Raw genomic sequence first — 24,228 nt, 5'->3', positions numbered from 1 at the left:
GAGGTTTTGTCATTGTCATTACTGTGTATTTGTATACTGAACATGTTTTTATTAGGCTGCTATTAGGCTAATCAGAGGAAACATCCAATAACACACTTTGTGAATGGATAGACAGGTTGTTATCATACGGTCCAATCAGCAGTACAAATTGGACATGCATGGGGAGTAGTGAAATTACAAGGCATGACACGTGAGAATGGAACAATGAATTGGCATGTGTAAATGTAACTATACATTTACATATGTACTCAATAAACAGTGTATAAATACATAATGAGCTAGTTTGAGTCTGGTTCCATCATTTAGAATGTTCATTATAGTAGAACGAGCAAGGGGAGGAGGGCATCATTTTAGCAAAGTTATTGATCAACCCAATGCTGCTTCAATACACTAGACAACAACAACAATGTTGCTGCTGGCAAAGCACACAACAATAATTACATTCATTGTGATATAATTAGAAAAAAAACATCTTGCTTCCTATTTTAATTGCTTTGTGGTCTCACAACACAATTTCCCGTTACAGATGTCTTGATGCATGACCAGGAAATGTGCCAGGAAATGTGAAGATGAAATGAGAACAACACACTGTGATCATTGCCTACATTGTCTCAGCCGCTGTGGAACAACAGCTCAACTTCCGCTGTTGGATTTCAAAAGGTCACACTGCTCTCTCTCTCTAACTTTTTTAATTGATCACTTTCCCCCTCTCTCTCTCTCTCTCCTGCTCTTCCTCTCTCTCTCTCTCTCTCTCTTTCTCTCTCTCTCTCTCTCTCTCTCTCTCTCTCTATCTCTCTCCCCCTCTCGCTCACTCTCTCTCCTGCTCTTCCTCTCTCTCGCTCTCTCCCCCTCTGAAGAGAGAGCTTGTCGTATAACTGAAATTGTAACATAACATTGTAAAATAAATCATTTCTAAAGCCCTTACTAATTATTTCTAATTATTTTATTGAATCTTTATTTAACTAGCCATGTTAATTAAGAACAAATTCTTATAAGCACGTCCTGCCAAGAGGCAAAAGGCTTCTTTTGTCCTAAAACAGTTTTACAAATGTCACGACCAGAGAGACGCCACAACACTACATAAAGAGAGATCTAAGACAACAACACAGCATGGGAGCAACACATGACAAAACAGCATGGTAGCAACACAACATGACAACAACACGGTAGCAACACAACATTGGAGCAGCACAAACATTGTTAGGCACAGACAATAGCACAAAGGGCAAGAAGGTAGAGACAACAATACAACACAGGAAGCACCCACAAGTGTCAGTAAGTGTCCATGATTGAGTCTTTAAATGTAGAGATGGAGATAAAACTGTCCAATTTGAATGTTTCTTGCAGCTCATTCCAGTCGATAGCTGCAGCGAACTGAAAAGAGGAGAGACCCAGGGCTGTGTGTGCTTTGGGGACCTTTAACAGAATGTGACTGACAGAATGTGTGTTGTACTGTATGTGGAGGATGAGGGCTGCAGTAGGTACCTCAGATACGGGACCTAAGAGGATTTTATAAATAAGCATCAACCAGTGGGTCTTGCGCCTGGTATACAGAGATGGCCAGTTTACAGAGGAGTATAGAGGAGGAGTATAGAGTGCAGTGATGTGTCCTATAAGGAGCATTGGTGGCAAATCTGATGGCCGAATGGTAAGAATATCTGAACATGATTTATAAACTAAGTCTCCAGAATCTAGCCTGGGTAGGAGGGTCATCTGAATCAGTGTTAGTTTGGCAGCTGGGTTAAAAGAGGAGCGACTATGATATATATATTTTTTTATTTAACTAGGTAAGTCAGTTAAGAACAAATTCTTATTTTCAATGACGGCCTAAACCGGCCAAACCCGGACGACGCTGGGCCAATTGTGTGCCGCCCTATGGGACTACCAATCACGGCCAGATTAGAAACAGCCTAGTTTCAAACCAGGGACTGTAGTGATGCCTCTTGCACTGAGATGCAGTGCCTTAGAACGCTACGCCATTTGGGAGCTCAAAATAGATCGAGGAAACCAAATACAGATTAAACTTAGCCTGCAGATATTATGTGCTGAGAGAAGGACAGTGTACCATACTCTATCCATACTACCCATGATCCCAAGTACTTGTATGAGGTGACTACCTCAAGCTCTAAAACCTCAGCAATAGTAATCGCACCGGTGGAACCACATGACCTTTGTATTGGAGGTGTTCAGAACAAGGTTAAGGGCAGAAAAAGCTTGCTGGATACTAACAAAGCTTTGTTGTAGAGTGTTTAACACCAAATCCGGGGATGGGCCAGCTGAGTATGGATAGACTGGATAATATGCATATAAATGGATGAGAGAGCTTCCTACTGCCTGAGCTATGTTGTTGATGTAAATTGAGAAGAGCGTGGGCCTAGAATGGAGCCTTGGGGTACTCCTTTGGCGACAGGCAGTGGCTGAGACAGCAGATGTTCTGACTTTACACATTGCAGTCTTTGAGAGAGAGAGAGTTAGCAAACCAGGCCAAAGACCCCTCAGAGACACCAATACTCCTTAGCCCGGCCCACAAGAATGGAATGGTCTACCGTAACAAAAGCTTTGGTCAAGTCAATAAAAATAGCAGCACAATATTGCTTAGAGTCAAGGGCAGTGGTGACATCATTTAGGACCTTTAAAGTTGCAGTGACACATCCATAACACATTTTTATAGATGTTTAGTTTTATTGTATTTATTCTTACCCCATTTTCTCCCCAAATTAGTGATATCCATTTGGAAGTTTCAAGCAGACCACTATAGTCCCTGTGCACAAGAACACGAAGGCAACCTGCCTAAGTGACTACAGACCCATAGCACTCACGTCCGTAGCCATGAAGTGCTTTGAAAGGCTGGTAATGGCTCACATCAACACCATTATCCCAGAAACCCTAGACTCACTCCAATTTGCTTACCGCCCAAACAGATCCACAGATGATGCAATCTCTATTGCACTCCACACTGCCCTTTCCCACCTGGACAAAAGGAACACCTATGTGAGAATGCTATTCATTGACTACAGCTCAGCGTTCAACACCATAGTACCCTCAAAGCTCAGCACTAAACTAAGGATCCTGGGACTAAACACATCACTCTGCCACTGGATCGTAGATTTTCTGGCGGGCCGCCCCCAGGTGGTGAGGGTAGGTAACAACACATCTGCCACGCTGATCCTCAACACTGGAGCCTCTCAGGGGTGCATGCTCAGTCCCCTCCTGTACTTCCTGTTCACCCACGACTGCATGGCCAGGCACGACTCCAACACCATCATTAAGTTTGCAGACGACACAACAGTGATAGGCCTGATCACCGACAACGACGAGACAGCCTATAGGGAGGAGGGCAGAGACCTGGCCGGGTGGTGCCTGAATAACAACCTATCCCTCAACGTAACAAAGACTAAGGAGATGATTGTGGTCTACAGGAAAAGGAGGACTGAGCACGTCCCCATTCTCATCGACGGGGCTGTAGTGGAGCAGGTTGAGAGCTTCAAGTTCCTTGGTGTCCACATCACCAACAAACTAGAATGGTCCAAACACACCAAGACAGTTGTGAAGAGGGCACAACAAAACCTATTCCCCCTCAGGAAACTTAAAAGATTTGGCATGGGTCCTCAGATCCTCAAAAGGTTCTACAGCTGCAACATCGAGAGCATCACTGCCTGGTACGACAATTGCTCAGCCTCCGACCGCAAGGTACTACAGAGGGTAATGCGTACGGCCCAGTACATCACTAGGGCTAAGCTGCCTGCCACCCAGGACCTCTACACTAGGCGTGTCAGAGGGAGGCCTTAAAATTGTCAAAGACCCCAACCACCCCAGTCATAGACTGTTCTCTCTACTACCGCAGGGCAAGTGGTACCGGAGTGTCAAGACTAGGACAAAAAGGCTTCTCAACAGTTTTTACCCCCAAGCCATAAGACTCCTGAACAGATAATCAAATGGCTACCTGGACTATTTGCATTGTGTGCCCCCTCCCAACCCCTCTTTGACACTGCTGCTAGTCTCTGTTTATCATATATGCATAGTCACTTTAACTATAAATTCATGTACATACTACCTCAATTGGCCCGACCAACCAGTGCCCCCGCACATTGGCTAACCGGCCTATCTGCACTGTGTCCCGCCACCCACCACACACATGTTATAGCCTCGCTACTGTATTTAGCCTCACTACTGTTATAGCCTCGCTACTGTATATAGTCCCGCTACTGTTATAGCCTCGCTACTGTTATAGACTCGCTACTGTATATAGCCTCGCTATTGTATATAGCCTCACTACTGTTATAGCCTCGCTACTGTATATAGCCTCTATAACAGTTTATATAAAGGATGTACCGGGGCTGCCTTCCAAGCACTGGTAACTTCCCCAGAGAGGAGAGATACGTTATAAAGGTGATAGATAGGCTCTGCGATGATAGGGGCTACAACCTTAAAGAAGAAAATATCTAAACCCTCTGACCAAGAGCCCTATGAAGGGAATAGGGTGCCATTTAGGACACATCCTAACTCTCCCAATGTACAATCATGTATATTTTTCACTCTCTCAAGCCATTGTAAAGGTTTTAAACTGAGCCCTTTGACCGTTTCATGTTTTCTGACGGCAACATAACCACAGAGAGAGCCCAGCTAATGAGGCTGTCAGTCAGTCGTTCCTGCTGAGGTAAACACAGGGAGACACAAAGAACCACATGGCTCAGTCTGAGAGAGAAAGAGAAAGAGAACGAGAAAGAGAAAGAGAAAGAGAAAGAGAAAGAGAAAGAGAGAGAGATAATCCAAGGCTTTGAATCCTTAGCTAGCCAGTCCCAAACCTCAGAGTAATTAATTTGGTAAGAACGCCAACTTCCAACTTCCTTTACAGATGAAGAGGTCAGACTGTTGTAAGAAACAGGGGACAGAGTGCATTTTTTGAAAGAAGGGGCTTATCTGGAACTACTTTATAGAGAGAGGACATGTTTGATTTCAGGGGAGGGACTTTACACAGAGGGGAATAGTCTCTGAAATTCTATTGGCAGACATGGTTCCTTCCATGTCAATGCCTAATTATATGACTTTGGTGGGGAAAATACAGTGCAGATAATCTTACAGTATTTAAAGTCATTCGACGTGATATTTGTGATCACATATAGATTAAATCATTACATTCATTATATGGGGTGCCTTGAAGAAAAATGGAGCTTTAGATTCCCTGTGACTTGATATCAACCTTAGACCTGAACAAAGCATGCTGCTATAACACACACTAGCTGTGTTCCAACATGAGTACTTGTGTTCTATCTAGAGCGTATAGCAAGTACGGAAGTCAACTGTCATTTTCAAGTGCGATTTCAAACATAAGAATGTCCTCATCCTGGTTATCAGCTGTTTAGGCTTCCAACACACCGACAACGTCATTGCGCAAAATAGGATGCAGCATCATCTGGATATGTATGTAACAAAAGTTCAACATTCACCTTCTGCTACCATTTCTGTCAAGCCATCCAGGCATACAGTTTGATGCATACATTCAATAAATCCAACGTATGCACCACACCGAACGCATTGCAACTGCCTCTGCAACGCAAGGCTGCAAGGCAAACGCAGCATTTCATTGGAAATGAATGGAACTCTGGTGTACCAAAAGGCAATGACGCTGTCGGTGTGTTTGAAGCGTTAGTGATGAACATCTAAACGAACAAAAATCAGCAGCATCAATTGTGAAGACCTGGACAGCTTTTTAATCCTGAATCGGTGAACATGCTAGCCAGCCAATGACAAATTGAGCAAGGGACAGATAGCAACTGATGCGTTCATTTCACTCCATAGCATTGGCTTGGCAGGACAAAACAGTTGTGCCCGATTAAAAACGTAGGAAATGCTGCAAGCTATGTTCTGTTCAATCTAGGCCTGCTAGCCAGCCAAGTTACTTGTGCATTCTTACATGATCAGAGTGGCACCGTGAGAGGCATGGTCATGGGTGTGAGTGAAGGATTCCCAGTGCACCATGGACAGCGGCACTCAGTTCAGCACTGTGGAAGGCTGCACTACCTTCAGCACCAGGCCAGCCGAAGACAGCGCAACAGCTTTGCTCACCCAACACACCTGTGCAGGATTACTAATCAGCACACCTTCAAGGAATTCCCTAATCAACTGACTGGCACAAGAGTGCAGGCTGGACCTCACTCAAGTGGAACAGCGAGGAAGACACAGCCAGAGCGTGCCTGCTCGCCCACTTCAACTGTTGTTCACTCTCCTTCCACAGACTCTGCCAGTGAGGCCACACCGCCACAGGTGGCTGCCATCTTTAAACACCCTCTCGCTTGGCTTGTGGACTAGAGTGCTAGAGACACTAAAAGCTCAAGTAAAAGCGTCTGAAACTTGAACTCTTTTGTTGTGTGTTTACTCATTGCTGCTTGTATAGTCGGGCACACCCCACTCTTCCCGACAATCAGTCAATATGTTCATGCAGTGTCTGTTTACCTAATGTTAGTTAACTTTCTTCTAGTCACTTTCCCCTTCTGTGTTTCACCATTGCATATAAGAACATGTTTTGAATAACGAAATTATCAATTCAATGTCAAACTGACCACTTAAGGCTATGAATGTGCAAAACTGTTTAGAAAACATTGCACATTAACGCGGGTAGTTGTTATTCTCAGCAAATTAAACCAACACTGAAATGTGAACAGTGAGGTTAATTTCTCCCCCCTTGGCCTTATGTTTCTGCTCTGCTCTCCTCAGGTTGAAGCACATCCCACCCCATCATCCAGACAGATGGAAAGAACTTTGGGAATCTCCCATCCACCAGGAATATCACCCTATCCCAGGAGTTTAGTCCGGAGTTTATTCAGCCGTGTGCAACATCACTGTAGAAGTAAATCCACGCGTTAGTCTCTATCATGCAGAATTGTCAACTCATTGGAATATTTGAAGCCCATTCTAAAATACAGACGTGGGGGATTACTGCCCCGTGTACACGTTTTTACTCCTGCACAGCACAAACACCATGTTCAACTATTCATGGTCCACAATTTAGATCACAATTAGTTGAATGAGGTGTTAATGAAGGGCTGGAACAAAAACCTGTAAACTCCTGTCCTGTGTTCTGGTTTTGAGGCTTGGGTATCTGTGGGGTGCAAATCATCTGTCTAATCCCCTGCAAGGAGAAAGGACGACATTCATAATATTACAATGGTATATGCATTTCATTGAATATATATTCCTGTTTGACTTGCAAATATCTCAGTGTTTGTTTTGTATTTAGCTTACATTAGGATGAAGTAGCCTAGGCCTTCTAATCTAGTTGTATTGTATCATATTGCCTATCATTTAGGTGAATATAATATAAGGTGAAAATAAAACCAGGCTATGTTGCACGTCAGTGTCACATAATATGCATAGGTGTTGTAGTTGTATGAAAGTATCACAATGCAAGCCTGCTAATTGGAAATGCAACACCAGCCGTCCTAATGCAATATTAGTTTCACAGTGAAACAACACTATTCTGGCTATTTATCATTCTTAAACAGTAAGCAAATGTAATTATTTTTGTTGCTTCAACCTCTGTACAATGCATGAAAACTTACCTGCAATTTGTGAGTGGAGGACCCCACATAAAATGATTCTGGTCGGTGTCAGCTTAAATCACTAACCAACAGGTACTGAGAAAATCGATTCAGTTACTTGTTTACTAGTTGCTCACGCTGCGACATTGGATACAATGTAAACAGACGTATCTAGCTCGCATAAAAGCTCGCTTTGTTGACGCCTGCTGCGTGATGATGCTGGTTCCTGTTTATGCTAAGAGGTCACGCAGAAGTACATTTCAGTGTAACAGATTTTTAGCGCTCTCCGTTCTTCCATGCTACACTGTAGACGTTCTTGGAAGATCACCTTTGAAAGAACGGGAGAACACAGAACAAAAGTGCGCATTTTGGAACACTGCCACTAGCATGTTTCTGAAGTCTGTCAGAAGTTCCCGAAAAGTATTAGACATCTCTGTGCAATCATGGGCAAGAGAAGAAGAGAGGATAGGAGGAGGAGGGTGGCACCTCATATCCTTCCATCTCTGCATCTTTCACCACTGTCCACCTCACTTTTCAAGTCTCCTTGAAGCTTCACAGGATGGGCACATACAGTGCTATTGCAACAGCAGCATCATAAATATATACAGTGAGCTCCAAAAGCATCGGGACAGTGGCACTTTGCTGTTGTTTTGGCTCTGTACTCCAGCACTTTGGACTTGAAATGATACAATGACTATGTTAAAGTGGGGACTGGCAGCTTTTCAGCCACATTACAGCACTTTTTGTACATGTTGTAGTTCCCCCATTTTAGGAGATCAAAAGTATTGGGAGAAATTCACTTAACATGTGATTTAAAAGTAGTACAAAGTTTAGTATTTGGGCCCATATTCCTAGCATGCATTGATTACATCAAGCTTGTGACTCTACAAACTTGTTGGAAGCATTTACTGTTTGTTTTTCACTTGTGTTTAAAAAAAGAAAAGTTAAATTGTTAATGGTAAATAATGTGTTTCTAAACACTTCTACATTCATGTGGATGCTACCATGATTATCCTGATTGAATCGTGAATAATGATAAGTGAGAAATATCATACCCCCTCAAGAATGAAAACCTCCCTTGTACTTATAATAGAGGTTAGCATGTCTTGGGGGTATGTTATTTGTGCGTCTAACCGTAAAGGACTATCCGTAGTCATGGTAGTCTTCACATTAATGTTAGATATGCTTAGTCACTGTCCAAATAGTTTGGAGCTCACTGTATGTCTACTTGGACGTGAGATATAAGATGTCCATACAGGCTCTCTCAAGTCATCTATCTTAAAGGTAGTTGAGTTGAGCCTCACTATGACCCACTATGGTGTTTACTTTCTGCATCTACGTCATATCGCTGAGTCTACCTTTAAAGACGATTCATTTATGATTGTCAACACTCACTCAATGTTAATCTCTTCAGATTTTGGGAGCATTGATAATATATTATTTTCATCTAAGGACCTTGACAGAAAGCGCTTCAACAAAGATGCATTATGTTCCTAATACATACTTGAAATGGAAATAGAAAAGAAAGAAATGGGGTTGATGGGTTTTTCAAGTAGCACTAATCAAACCTATTGTTCTTAAAGTGTGAAAAGGATGTGACGGAACAGCGACTGGTTTAGTTTATTGTGTTCTAAGTAAAAAAAATCTCATTTTATTTTCAGTCTTGATGTATTTCGCTCCATATTTGATAAGAAGGGATTTCTAATAATGATTCTATCATTAGGTTATTTAACTCAAAATGAAAGTTATTTGTTCTCTCTCTCAGACCAACTAGAGGATGAAGAGAGACAGAGTGAGAGAGACAGAGTGAGAGAGAGAGCCAGCGAGAGAGAGAGAGAAGAGAAAGTGAAAGAGAAAAAAGGAGCTCCATAACACAGACCCTCTGGCTCCTCTCCAAGACGAGGTGCACTGTGTGTATACTGCTACATGAGAGGCTGAGAGGCCAGCTCTATAATTCCTGAATGATTAAGCAGAAACACAGGATTATAGGAGTAATTGACAACTGGCTGGGCTGAGGGTTTGGTGCTTTGTTGTTCCATTTCCCACAATTTTCATGGATCTGGAGGAACCCAAAAGACTGAGAGAGAGAGAGAGAGAGAGAGAGAGAGAGAGAGAGATAGAGAGAGAGAGAGAGAGAGCAGCCTTGCACTCAGGTCTAGATTTGAGTTTAAGTTCAGACAAAGCCTCTGAAGTCATGTGACCAGACCTGTTGGAGCATCATGTCTGTGAATGTGCAATGCTGTTAGATGATCTGGAGGATTGTATTCAGAGTTCATGTCAACCATTCTGAGACAATCACACGCCTCCTTCCAAAGATCAAGTCATAATTGCACATTATCGACTTCTAACCACATTGGTGGGAAATAATTGTTGATAAATGGACAAGACAGCACTAAAGAATCGTTACCATTCCATTGTATTCTAAAAAGACTGTAGAGAATTGAAATAAAGTCATGTTCACATGACAATAATGTCTATACTGCGAGTAAAGGTGATTATATGGTGTTCTCTATAGAGCACACAGATTACAATCATTATCCAAAACACAAGTCCTGCTCTGTTCTTTCTCATTCTCTTCTCAGGATGTCCAATCATCTTTCTCTCAGATTCAACCATCTGTTTACTTACTATGACTGTGATATGTGGTTGTCCCACCAAGCTATCCTAAGATGAATGAATGAACAAACAGTAAGTCGCTCTGTGACTAAAATGTAAATGTAAATGTACTTTCAATTGAAAGTGGAAAAAATACTGTTTGACAGATTCACAGACACACAAAGTAACCTGTATACAGGCATTTACTGCCAATTAATCACACACACAAACAGTTGAAGTCGGAAGTTTACATACATTTAGGTTGGAGTCATTAAAACTTGTTTTCAACCACTCCACAAATGTCTTGTAAACAAACTATAGTTTTGGCAAGTCGGTTAGGACATCTGCTTTGTGCATGACACAAGTAATTGTTCCAACAATTCTTTACAGGCAGATTATTTCACTTATAATTCACTGTGTCACAATTCCAGTTGGTCAGAAATGTACATACACTAAGTTGACTGTGCCCTTAAACAGCTTCGAAAATTCCAGAAAATAATGTTATGGCTTTAGAAGCTTCTGATAGGCTAATTGACATCGTTTGAGTCAATTGGAGGTGTACCTGTGGATGTATTTCAAGGCCTACCTTCAGACTCAGTGCCTCTTTGCTTGACATCATGGGAAAATCAAAAGAAATAAGCCAAGATCTCAGAAAAATAAATTGTAGACCTTCACAAGTCTGGTTCATCCTTGGAAGCAATTTCCAAACACCTGAAGGTACCACATTCATCTGTGCAATCGATAGTACGCAAGTATGAACACCATAGGAACACGCAGCCATCATACCGCTCAGGAAGGATTCATACCGCATTCTGTCTCCTAGAGGTGAACGTACTTTGGTGCGAAAAATGCAAATAAATCCCAGAACAACAGCAAAGGACCTTGTGAAGATGCTGGAGGAAACAGGTGAAAAAGTATCTATATCTGAAGTAAAACAAGTCCTATATCGACATAACCTTAAAGGACGCTCAGCAAGGAAGAAGCCACTGCTCCAAAACCACCATAAAAAAGACAGACTACGTTTTGCAACTTTACATGGAGACAAAGATTGTACTTTTTTGAGAAATGTCCTCTGGTCTGATGAAACAAAAATAGAACTGTTTGGCCATAATGACTATCGTTATGTTTGGAGGAAAAAGGGGAGGCTTGCAAGCCAAAGAGCATTATGTGGATATATTGAAGCAACATCTCAAGACATCAATCAGGAAGTTAAAGCTTGGTCACAAACGGGTCTTCCAAATGGACAATGACCCCAAGCATACTTCCAAAGTTGTGGCAAAATGGCTTAAGGACAACAAAGTCAAGGTATTGGAGTGGCCATCACAAAGCCCTGACCTTAATCCTATAGAAAATGTGTGGGCAGAACTGAAAAAGCGTGTGCGAGCAAGGAGGCCTACAAACCTGACTCAGTTACACCAGCTCTGTCAGGAGGAAGGGGCCAAAATTCACCCAACTTATTGTGGGAAACTTGTGTGAAGGCTACCCAAATCGTTTGACCCAAGTTAAACACTTTAAAGGCAATGCTACCAAATACTAATTGAGTGTATGTAAACTTCTGACCCACTGGGAATGTGATGAAAAAAAAAAAAGCTGAAATAAATCATTCTCTCTACTATTATTCTGACATTTCACATTCTTAAAATAATGTGGTGATCCTAACTGACCTAAGACAGGGAATCTTTACTAGGATTAAATGTCAGGAATTGTGAAAAATGTATTTAGCTAAGGTGTATGTAAACTTCTGACTTCAACTGTACCAATAAACATTTACACACAGACAAAAACCATTGCATTATTCATCACCCATTTGATTCCACTTCCAGCAGTTATCCTCACTGTCAGCTTAAGACACCAGCCCAAACATCGCAATCGGTCCAATATGGAATAACTCTCACAAGAGTACTATAGAGAGAATGTCCAAGCTGATTCATATGTTTTCATAGCCTTTACCATCCTACAGTAATGGTACTGCTGAGGCTGAGGACAGCACAGCTAATCATTAGCCAGTTAGCTACTGCTCTGTTCTGGCTGCTGATCCAGGGCCAGGGAGGATGATAAAGATCCAGAGGACAAGAGGACCAGGGGAGCTGCCAACTTAATGACCCAGAGAGAGGAGCTGATTTACGGGCTCTGTGGCCCCATCGTGGCCCATAGACAAAAGCCCTCCCTCTATTCTCATTTACTGCTGGGGAGAGACGTAGTTCATAAAGAAGAAAACAATGTTAGAAGAGTGATGAAATGTTCCTCTGAGAAAACCAAGACGCTCTGCATCACCTCCTGATCGTACATCCTCCAGGCCCATACACAACTCTAAATAGACAGTACTGTGTGATCAGTTTTTTTTGGTATCTTCATCAGAATCTCGTAAGTGGTTGCATATTGTGTATGCAATACAAGGCTCAAAATCAGGCAAAGAACACAATAAATCATTGATTGATAGAGTCATTTGATCCTGCAAGTCTTCGGCAATGTCTGAAATTCTGAATTCTGAGTGGATGAAAGGGGACAAACACTATACCCCATGAGGACTATAAGCACTTCATCAAAGTATAGAAAGTAGATAGATCGGAACCTGTCTAATCACTTTAAACCCAGGTGAGTGGTCACATGGTCTACATCCAAACCTACACTGTTCAAAGACATCCACAAAAAAATCCTCACCTCTATCATAACTCACATGGCCTGGAAACTCCTTGGGTATGGATGGATGAAGCTATGGCAGCGTCTGGGGTGGCTAGATGCAGCTATGGAAGCCACTGGGGGTGCTAGATGAAGCTATGGAAGCCACTGGGGTGGCTAGATGCAGCAATGGAAGCCACTAGGGTGACTAGATGAAGCTATGGAAGCCACTGGGGTGGCTAGATGCAGCTATGGAAGCCACTGGGGGTGCTAGATGAAGCTATGGAAGCCACTGGGGGTGCTAGATGAAGCTATGGAAGCCACTGGGGTGGCTAGATGAAGCTATGGAAGCCACTGGGGGTGATAGATGAAGCTATGGAAGCCACTGGGGTGGCTAGATGCAGCAATGGAAGCCACTGGGGTGGCTAGATGAAGCTATGGAAGCCACTGGGGTGACTAGATGAAGCTATGGAAGCCACTGGGGTGGCTAGATGAAGCTATGGAAGCCACTGGGGTGACTAGATGAAGCTATGGAAGCCACTGGGGTGGCTAGATGAAGCTATGGAAGCCACTGGGGTGGCTAGATGCAGCAATGGAAGCCACTAGGGTGACTAGATGAAGCTATGGAAGCCACTGGGGTGACTAGATGCAGCGATGGAAGCCACTGGGGTGGCTAGATGAAGCTATGGAAGTCACTGGGGTGGCTAGATGCAGCGAAACTCATGGTTGTGTAAGTACAGAACCAATGCTCATCGTTGGTAAGACTCTCTTCGATCCTTCGTCTTGTGTGAATGGCTCCTCTGTGTGATCGGCAAAGGTTCTGCCAGCGGCCCTCTCTCTGTCCCCTGAATGGACAGCGCTAGGCCACATTTTTAAGGCACACTAACGTACCATAGCTGACCGACAAAGTCGATGTGGTAATTTACCAGGGAGAATGATGCTCCCTTTAAATCGCCTGAAGGGCAATAACTGACAGAGCCTTTAAGACTGGGGGCGCCTCCAAAATGGCATCCTATTTCCTATATAGTACACATAGGGCTCTGATCAAAAGTCGTGCACTATAAAGAGAATTGGGTGCCATTTGGGATGTAGCCCTAGACTACAGTTGAGATGAGCCCTTAAACTGGGTTTTCTTTCCCTCCATCATCTCTATATTCTCCCTCCATCCCTCCATCCCTCCATTTACACTTGAAAAGCGGCTCGTTGTCATCCTGAACCAAATATCAGCAAACAACAGGGAGGGGGGGACGACGACACAAGTTAACACGGCCCGCGCTTCACAGGCTTCAGATAGTCCACATAGATCCAGGAGAAAGGAAGACAAAGGAGGACAACAAAAACAACAAACAGAAAGGAGCTTCTTCACAGGCTTTTACACAAGGCCTAAACAGGACGGGGCATTTCTGGTCCACTGACAGGGTTTGCGGAGACATTTGGGGCACAAAACGAATCAAGCTGGGCAAGTCAGAGCAACGAAGGAGAAGGAAATTAGAAAGCGCAATAGAAGCTAGTGCCAGCCAACTAGGCTCTTCAATAGGGTCGACTTTCTACAGAGTTGGCCCATGCGCCTTATCATGACAACTGGGTGAGGAAGTTGGAGAGTTGGCGTCTGAAACTTTAGGTGCTCAATGAGCTCAAATCTTTACTGGCCGGGCGGGCATTCTTTCTCCACTCAAAGGAAGCACACCCTCTGGTACTGGAAAAACATCCATTCCTCAATCCTCACCTTACAGAGACAACTATCTCAATAAAACACTTTTAGAAGATAAATAACTGATAGCTGCATACAGTACACTTAGCTATTACATAAATCAATTACATAAACTTCCACATTCTTGGAGAGGAGCAGAGAAGAGAGGAGATTTCAAAGGCAGTTTTTTTTAAACACATCACCTCTGAGCTTTGATTCTTTGATTAGCCCACATAGAGCCAATTAGATGAAGCCGAGTTCCTGGTGGACTTCCGCCTGCCGCCAAACACTCATTGTGGGACGGAGGAGAGAAGAGAGGAGAGAGGAGCTGTGGGCGAGAGAACTTCACCATTAACAGGCTGGATTTAATAACCGGTTTCACCCTTCCTCTCTCCATCTCTCCATCACCACCACGCTCCTCTTTTCAAAACGGTCCTTTCTGAGTTAGAATAAAGGGATTTTACATAAAAGGCTCCCTGCCTCAGGCACTTTACTACATGGGCTGTAGAGAAGAAGGGGAGGGAAAAGAGAGAGAGAGAGAAGGAATGATAGATGACTTTGAGCTTCCTACGTTTGGTCTCCACTGGGTCCAACGATCTCAGAGGTATGGGACAAGGGGACGTGTGGGACGCAGTCGGAAACTAAACACTGTCCAACCTAATATCTAATATACACACGTACCAAACAAAACCAATATCAATCCCAACCTGAAAACTTCTACAAAAGCGTAACAAAAAGTAATGTGTAGGCTAGAGTTTGAAAGGACTTTGTCTAATGAACCCTATACTGTAGAAAATACATGATCAGTTTGACGAGGGTAGAAAACAGACATAAAGGACATTCACTGCTTCCTATCAGAATAATAAAGTAGGAAGATATGCCTTTAAGCCAAAGATACATTTCCATTTTAACCCCAAAATGGACAATCACGTTTTGAACTAGATTCAATTGTACAAGAAGCGAAGCATAGTACTCACCAGCTAGTCATCACTGGCACATGGTCCTGTGGCTACAGGGATGGGTTGAGAGGGCTGTTCTATCTTTTAGAAACCTATTTCAGAGAGAGAGAGAAAGAGAGAGAGAGAGAGAGAGAGAGAGAGAGAGAGAGCGAGAGAGAGAGAGAGGGAGAGAGAAGAGAAGAAAGGAGAGGAGAGGAGAGGAGAGAGAGAGAGAGAGAGATAGAAGAGAGGAGAGAAGAGAGAGAGAGAAGAGAGGAGAGAAGAGAGGAGAGGAGAGAGAGAGAGAAGAGAGGAGAGAGAGAGAGAAAGAAATAGAAGGGGGAGGGGTGAGTCTTTCAATTCACACTAGTCATTCGCCTCATTCCCACAAGTAGTGTGCAGTGCCACAAAGAACCACTCACACTCTTGTAAACAAACCGCCAAACCGTCAATGGTGGAGAGAGGGCGGACCTGGAATGGCATTTAAACTGGAGTTTATTAGGCTTTATGGGCTCTGGGGGGGCTGTGGGGGGCGGGGGGTGAGATGGAACTGGGAAAAGGTGGATCTCCACCCCAACTAAATCTCCCCAACAAGTCCATTACGGTTCAAATGTTAAACCACGCACTGTAGGCTATAATTTAAAGCCTAATTTACTGTAACTTAATTTAAAGACTTCATGAATATATATCTGCCCAAGATCTATACGCTCCAGACAGTTCAATCAAACTAACAGGTTAATATACTTTACAGTTACCATTTGGGCTTTAGGCTTCTGATCAGCAAATTGGATCATAATAGTGTTCTGCGGTTTCTACAGCAACCGCTGTGTTAGGCTTAGACACCCTAGACTCTGGACGTGTATCAGCGAATGCCACTAAGCCAGCACATACCATTTTTGAGAAAGTTCCCGTAACTAGTTCCCGTAACTAGTGCGGAGCCTTGACGATTGGAGATAAACTGCAGATTGATGCCTGCTTCTCTGCAAGTTCTGATTACTTAGTTCTAATATCCTTATTAGGGAGCAAACACAAAAACAGGTGGACCAATGCAAATAGGAATGTCTGGATGATTTGCTATGGACACAGACCCTGAATTTGGATCTAGGCAGCACCACTACAGACAGACAGTAGCAGGAATGTTATGGCTGCACAAAGCAAGCACCCACATCCTAGTGTCAACATGGCCTAATGCTCTCTCTCTCTTTCACCAAATCAAGAGGTCAGAGAATTCTCACAAATACAAAGAGTAACAGGGTTATAGCTTTAACATTGGTTATGTCTAAACTATTCTCTTCGGCCACTTTAAAAGGTTTCCTCTTCCTTGCTTTCCTTCTAACGCTCTTGCTCACTCTCTCAATTATGCACGCACACACAGACACACAGAGAGACAGACTGAGACAAACTCTTAGACAAACATGCACAGCATGTCTAGAAACAAATAAATATTTGTGAGATTGACTAGAATGCTAATGGTAAACTGTTAAGAGAAGTGTGCTGATTCACCTCGTTCTTATTCCCACCTCCCACCTCTGAAACAACGGCTCACAGCGGGACAGGACATCCAACCATTCATCCAGAACCAGAGTGATGGAGAGGAGTGGCTGTGGTGGGATGCCACTTAAAATCCCAATTAAAATCACAGCATGCTAAACAAGTGGTGTAAATCACAGCACCAGAGGCTCCACTTTGGTCTTAATTGGAGCCATTTCCATGTTCTGTCCCCTGGTGGGAGCCAGGTGCCACTGTACCCTGCACGATTACAATGCTCACACACTGTAACACGGTGTAGCAGGAATGCACTAGACTCAATGGGGAATCAAGGCAATGTGAATGAAATGCTTATTTAGTGGTTGTAAAGGAGCACAGCACGATGATGAACGATCTGACAAGTTGTAGGTTGGATTTTCCTCATCGTCTTTATTAAAATGGTCTGGGACTCATAGACAAACGTAACTCATGGTCTTAATAGAGAAGACATTTTACTCACAGCCATCCGGACTGCCCTCAGACTTGACTTCTTTACTTGGACAGGGAGCCGGTGCATCAAGATTATATCAAGGTTAATGGATATGAAAGTCTGAGGAAAGTACCGGCATACGTCAGACCAATTCATTTGACCTCTTCACTGCTGAGTCAGTCTGACTGACTCAAGGCATTATCAATCCACACACATTCCATTAGGCCTCCTCAGATCTGCCTCGAACACCATCCAACAGCACCACGGCCCCATCGGTACCCACAGCCTCCCAAACTGATGAAGGAGGAGAGGTGCGGCAGTCAGTGCAGGACTTAATTAAGATTAGAGGAGGACAGAGACAGAGCTGCAGTTAGCCTGCCTGGGCTGTGCCAGCTGGGCACAGGGTTTAAAAGTTTTAGAGTTCTCCCTGAATACCTGCCTGGAGGTCACAGTCTCTTTAGAGAAGCTGGAGAGCGGGAAAGATAGATAGATGGATGGCTGGAGGGTGGGAGTGAAGGAAATAGGGAAGGAGGAAGAGAGAAATAAAAATAGAGGAAGAGAGAGAGAGAGCAGAGATAGAGAAAGAGAGAGAGAGCAGAGAAGGAGAAAGAGAGAGATAGTAGAGAGGGAGAAAGAGAGAGAAAGAGCAGAGGGAGAAAGAGAGAGAGAACAGAGAGGGAGAAACAGAGAGAGAGCAGAGAGGGAGAAAGAGAGAGAGAGCAGAGAGGGAGAAAGAGAGAGAGAGCAGAGAAAGAGAAAGAGAGAGAGAGCAGAGGGAGAAAGAGAGAGAGCAGAGAGGGAGAAAGAGAGAGAGAGCAGAGAGGGAGAACGAGAGAGAAAGAGCAGAGGGAGAAAGAGAGAGAGAGCAGAGAGGGAGAAAGAGAGAGAGAGCAGAGAGGGAGAAAGAGAGAGAGAGCAGAGAGGGAGAAAGAGAGAGAGAGAGCAGAGAGGGAGAAAGAGAGAGAGAGCAGAGAGGGAGAAAGAGAGAGAGAGCAGAGAGGGAGAAAGAGAGAGAGAGCAGAGAGGGAGAACGAGAGAGGGAGAAAGTGCAAAGCTAAATTCAGGGAGCTAGGATAGAGAGAGAGAGTGTGCCAAAAAAAAGTGACAGCGTAAAATAGAGGGATAGTAATTAGGAAGTAGATAATAAGACTGGTCCGGAAGGCTGAGAGCTGGGAGCTCAGAACGATGTGAGATGAGATGAGATGAGATGACCGCATCAGAGGGCCACGCTCAATAAATCCATTAACACACAGAGAGACGCTGCTTTAAAAAGGTCAGCCTGACAGAGCTAGACAGCATCTGCGTCCCAAATGACACCCTAGTCCCTACATAGTGAATTTGAATTGGGACGCAGCTAGCGTCTTAGCTTCCACACCTGAAACCATGGTATCACGCTGACAGGGGAAGATCTGCATTACCCTATTCTTCTATTCTCCCTCCGTGGTCTGTCCCTATAAAACGGGGTCCTATATCTCAGACAGTCGCCTGCCTGTGTTGGCAGAGGAACGTAGTTTCCAGCCCAGTTTCAGATGTCTCTAGCCCTTCATCAAAGCCCTTGACAGCAGTGTGCTCTAGCTAGTTAACCACCACTGAAACCAACGGTCACATCTTGACAGAACCATGGAAATGAGGGCTCTCTATCTTTCTCTTTTCCCCCTCTCCCTTTCTCTCTCGCTCTGTCTCCTTCTCTCTTGAGCTCACAGGCGCTAAAAGATAGGAGCTCAATTATAAACTTGTGTAAACTTGTGTAACCACAGTCACTAGTGAATGAGTGTGTGAGAGAGCGTTGACAACAAGTCTGAGCTTGTGGATACAGAGAGAGCCGTGTTCAGACTGGCTAAGTAAAACCCCCTAGGGCCTTGTGTGTTTCTGTTTCTCCACTTGAGTGTGTGTTACTGGGCTGGAGACTGGAGCACACACACACAGGAGACTGAAGTGGCACTCTGTAGTAATTAAATAGCGAAGCCATTAGAGCACCCTGAGGTATTAGCATCAGCCATGACAGCCTCAGTCTGCAGCTACACACACACAGCCAGCTCTAAAAGCCAACCAGCCAATCCACAACTGCTTCCAGATAAACAAAATCAAATTCATTCCAATGTCTCCTATCTGGATCATCACAGACACTTGGATTATACAGTAGGATTAAAGCTTTACTTTTTTTTAAAGTTGGGAGAAAAGCACTACTACTTTCCTGTGAAAGGCCAATCCTTGAGGTAATGAAGGTAAGAGTCTCTCAGACAGACAGTGTCTCTCAAACAGACAGAGTCTCTCAGACAGACAGAGTCTCTCAGACACATAGTCTCTCAGACACAGTCTCCCAGACACACAGTGTCTCAGACAGACAGAGTCTCTCAGACACATAGTCTCTCAGACACATAGTCTCTCAGACACATAGTCTCTCAGACACACAGAGTCTCTCAGACAAACAGTGTCTCTCAGACAGACAGAGTCTCTCAGACACATAGTCTCTCAGACACATAGTCTCTCAGACACAAAGTCTCTCAGACACACAGAGTCTCTCAGACAAACAGTGTCTCAGACAGACAGAGTCTCTCAGACACATAGTCTCTCAGACACATAGTCTCTCAGACACACAGAGTCTCTCAGACAAACAGTGTCTCTCAGACAGACATAGTCTCTCAGACACACAGTCTCTCAGACACACAGAGTCTCTCAGACAGACAATGGAGAGTTGATACACCAATGGACTTGGGGTCAGGGTAACCTTGACACAGATCAAACCCCACAAACTGACAGAATTTTTTATTTCGATTTGTTTTATTTCACCTTTATTTAACCAGGTAGGCTAGTTGAGAACAAGTTCTCATTTACAACTGCGACCTGGCCAAGATAAGGCAAAGCAGTGCGACACAAGCAACAACACAGAGTTAAACATGGAATAAACAAACATACAGTCAATAATACAATAGAGAACGTCTATATACAGTGTGTGCAAATGAGGTAGGATAAGGGGAGGGCGAGGCAATAAATAGGCCATAGTGGCGAAATTATTACAGTATGGCAAATTAAACACTGGGGTGATAGATGTGCAGAAGATGAGTGTGCAAGTAGCGATACTGGGTTGCAAAGGAGCTAAATAAATAAAATAAATCACATAGAAATCACATATGTTATGTAGTAATTCAATCTCCATTATGATTTTTCCATCTGTCTATCCATTTTACCATCTCCTCTCTGCCCCTCATAGCTGAAACCCCCTAACAAGAGAGGCTTCCAATACCTAATACCAACATTTATTTTTCCATTCCCGCAGGCTTCCAACAGACCTGAATCAGGCACACAACTCTGACATAGAAACATGTTTGATATGCTGCAGACCCAGTATAGCATCAGAATGTTTCATGTTTGCAATTTTTCTCCCAGCTAGTTACTCCAGGCTGCATTGTCTGAGGCATGCAGGGAACTGAGGCGAGGCCCAGAACAAAACAGTGCCTCTGGGATAAAGAAGAGGCACGATGCAGTGCGGAGGTGGGACATTGATCCAGGAGAGACCACCTGGAGGGGGGAACCAGGCACCACTCCAGTCAGCCCTGTTCTGTTCTCCCTACCACTGCTGGCCTGGAAACAGCCATAGCTGGAGTGGAGGGGGAGCGTCACTAATTATGACCCCGACTGGGGGTGTAATAAGGCCCCAGTGCCTGGGAGAGAGAGTGGGTGGAAAGGAGAAGAGGACGCAGTGCGGCACACAGTACCTCACTATAGGGGAATTCAGAACAGATGAAACACATCTCGTAGTGGAAGCCGAGTCTGCAGATAACTTGCAATGAATATGCAAAGCTAGGGCTGTGACGGTCATGGAATTTTGGATGACGGTTATTTGTCAGCCAATTGACCGCGGTCACTGTTATAATTATTTGAATAGCAAATTCTTTTTTTTATATACCCTACCGTTCAAAAGTTTGGGGTCACTTAGAAAGTTCCTTGTTTTTTAAAGAAAAGCACATTTTTTTGTCCGTTAAAATAACATCAAATTGATCAGAAATACAGTGTTGACATTGTTAATGTTGTAAATGACTATTGTAGCTGGAAACTGAAAGCTGATTTTTAATGGAATATCTACATAGGCATACAGAGGCCCATTATCAGCAACCATCACTCCTGTTTTCCAATGGACCATTGTGTTAGCTAATCCAAGTTTATAATTTTGAAAGGCTAATTGACCATTAGAAAACCCTTTTGCAATTATGTTAGCACAGCTGAAAACTGCTATTCTGATTAAAGAAGCAATAAAACTGGCCTTCTTTAGTCTAGTTGAGTATCTGGAGCATCAGCATTTGTGGGTTCGATTGCTTTTTATTTAAACTGAACACTACAACAAAATAACAAAGAGAATAACCGAAACTGAAACAGTCCTGTCAGGTGCAGAAAACACTAAACAGAAAATAACTACCCACAAAACACATGTGGGAAAAAGCTACCTAAGTATGGTTCCCAATCAGAGACAATGATAGTCAGCTGTCCCTGATTGAGAAACATACCCGGCCAAAACAAAGAAATACAAAACAAAGAAAAAGGAACATAGAGTGCCCACCCAAACCACACCAAACCAAAATAGAGACATAAAAAGCTCTAAGGTCAGGGCGTGACATACCCGCAAAACACCAGTCTCAACGTCAACAGTGAAGAGGCGACTCGGGGATGCTGGCCTTCTAGGCAGAGTTGCAAAGAAAAAGCCATATCTCAGACTGGCCAATAAAAATAAAAGATTAAGATGGGCAAAAGAACACAGATACTGGACAGAGGAACTCCCGGAGTCGCCTCTTCACTGTTGACATTGAGACTGGTGTTTTGAGGGTACTATTTAATGAAGCTGCCAGTTGAGGACTTGTGAGGCGTCTGTTTAGCCCTATGCAGACCTAAGACAGTTGTGCTAACTGACAGACCAAGAAGAAAGCATGTCACTCAGTTGACTTCAGATTGGCTACATAAGCCTAAGACGAAGTTCTCTCCATGCACAGAACATGGTGCTGACCTGACCCAACATCCATTTTGGCCACAGTTTGATCTGGTCTGTTTGACGTGACCTCTCACCATTAATGTGTTAGGAGCTCAATCCATGCCATGCCACACACTGACCCCTAAGCTATCTGATGTCTGATGTGCTTATTGCCCTCCCATATTCATAAAGCATCTCAGAGTAGGAGTGTTGATCTAGGATCAGTGTTGCCTTTTAGATTATAATGAATGTGATTATATTGACAGGGGGGACCTGGTCCTAGATCAGCAGTCCTATGAATACGGTCTTAGGCCTCCCTATCGCAGTAGTAGTCCCTCTGCCACTCAGTCATGCCGCTCAGTTGTCTTAAAGACTCATCTGCTTTTGTAGCTGACAGCCAGAAAAGGAGGGAAAATGGGAAGAAGTGAGGCAAAGTTTTATAACATAAAAGGCTTCAAGGAGGCTTCAGTTGGACTCGGCCTGGGCTCAGACGTGAAGGACTGTCTGACTCTGTTTAATAAAAACAAAGCACTCTGGGTAAACTCCACTGGGAAATAGCGAGGGAGGACTTATGTGGCTCAAACAGAGACAAACAGTAGGACAGACCAACAGAGAAGAAATCACACTGATGGGGTGGGACTCAATTCCTTTTCATTTCACAAGCTAGAATTTAAGACTATTCATTATTAACTTGAGGACCATCAAACCATGCAATGCCTTGTGCCATTGCCTTCACCAGTGGACTGCATAGAACATGAAAACACAGGCATTTCAGAAGAGCTTCACCTATCTCTGAATGACTGAAGGAAAAACAAGAGGAATGATTGAATAATGTGATGTTTACTGCCAGAGACTCATCAGTCATACTGTACATGCCTATGCTTAACAACTCTTTAAATTAAAGCACTTAGCAATTAACATTGAATAACCGAGCCAAGAGACAGGTTCAAATGATATGCGACATACTAAAAGAGGCCGTTAATTTAGGTTCAAAGAGATCGTATCCTAAGAAGGAAATAAATAGACAAAGAGCCTGAAAAGTATGTGTGTGTGTGTGTGTGTGTGTGTGTGTGTGTGTGTGTGGGTGTGTGTCCGGACATGTGTCTCTGTTCGTGTGTGTGTCCAATTGTCTCAGGCTTTAAAACATTGATAATGGCTGCAGTATAAAATCTCAAACAATATGTCATACTTGGAGACAACTTTATTAGCTTCTCTCCTGATAACAACACTTACTGACTTGACTTGTCCCCTGTGGAGCATAAAACTGACAACACAGAGGGGAAGGTAATATAATAGACCCACACATACATACTATCTGTCTACAACTAAATCATATCATCCCACTGTCTGTTTAAAGACCACAGATGATCAAACACAGACCAGATTAAACTCCCACCACCCTTCGCATGTCCCAAATGGCTCCCTATTTTTAAATATAACTAGGCAAGTAAGTTAAGAACAAACTGTTATTTACAATGACCGCTTACCGGGGAACAGTGGGTTAACTGCCTTGTTCAGGTGCAGATTGGCAGATTTTTACCTTGTCAGCTTGGGGATTCAATCCAGCAACCTTGCGTTTACTGGCCCAACACTCTAACCACTAGGCTACGTGCCACCCCTATTCCCTATATACAGCACTGCTTTTGACCAGGGCCCATATGGTCCATTATATATAGTGCACTATAGGGAATCAGACGCCATTTGGGATCCACCCCTGCTCCAAGCTGCACTTATTGCAATTAATGATGAACCCCATTTAAGTGACTTTCTAAAAACAATAGGCACTACTCCTCTAAAGCATATCCTCTGTCTATGCTGCCCTTCTGGAGTACTGTGTGAGCCTCATAAACTATGTGAAACACTTCAATAATACCATTGAATTGAAGCCACTGAATAAAGCGCCAATCCAATAAGTAAATACCGTCAGAGAG

General features: G+C 43.6%; 1 protein-coding gene across 7 annotated transcripts in view; it reads right to left on the bottom strand.

Annotated features, from left to right (window-relative positions):
* LOC110520272 (semaphorin-5B) overlaps positions 1-24,228 on the bottom strand; it is a 186,799-nt gene that overhangs the window by 139,605 nt on the left and 22,966 nt on the right. For 4 of the 7 annotated variants that reach the window (XM_021597457.3, XM_090229998.1, XM_021597455.3 and 1 more), the window contains exon 2: positions 15,420-15,493. The exons of the other annotated variants lie outside the window; for them this stretch is intronic. The gene's annotated coding sequence lies outside the window, so the exon portion shown is untranslated. The remainder of the gene's footprint in view (positions 1-15,419; positions 15,494-24,228) is intronic. 7 annotated transcript variants of the gene reach the window in all.

The sequence above is a fragment of the Oncorhynchus mykiss genome, chromosome 3 (assembly GCF_057628025.1).
Source record: "Oncorhynchus mykiss isolate SJ-2025 chromosome 3, ASM5762802v1, whole genome shotgun sequence".
In the NCBI taxonomy this organism is placed as follows: Eukaryota; Metazoa; Chordata; class Actinopteri; order Salmoniformes; family Salmonidae; genus Oncorhynchus; species Oncorhynchus mykiss.
Note: the sequence above shows the minus strand (reverse complement) of the source record. Positions and strands in the feature narration are given on the sequence as shown.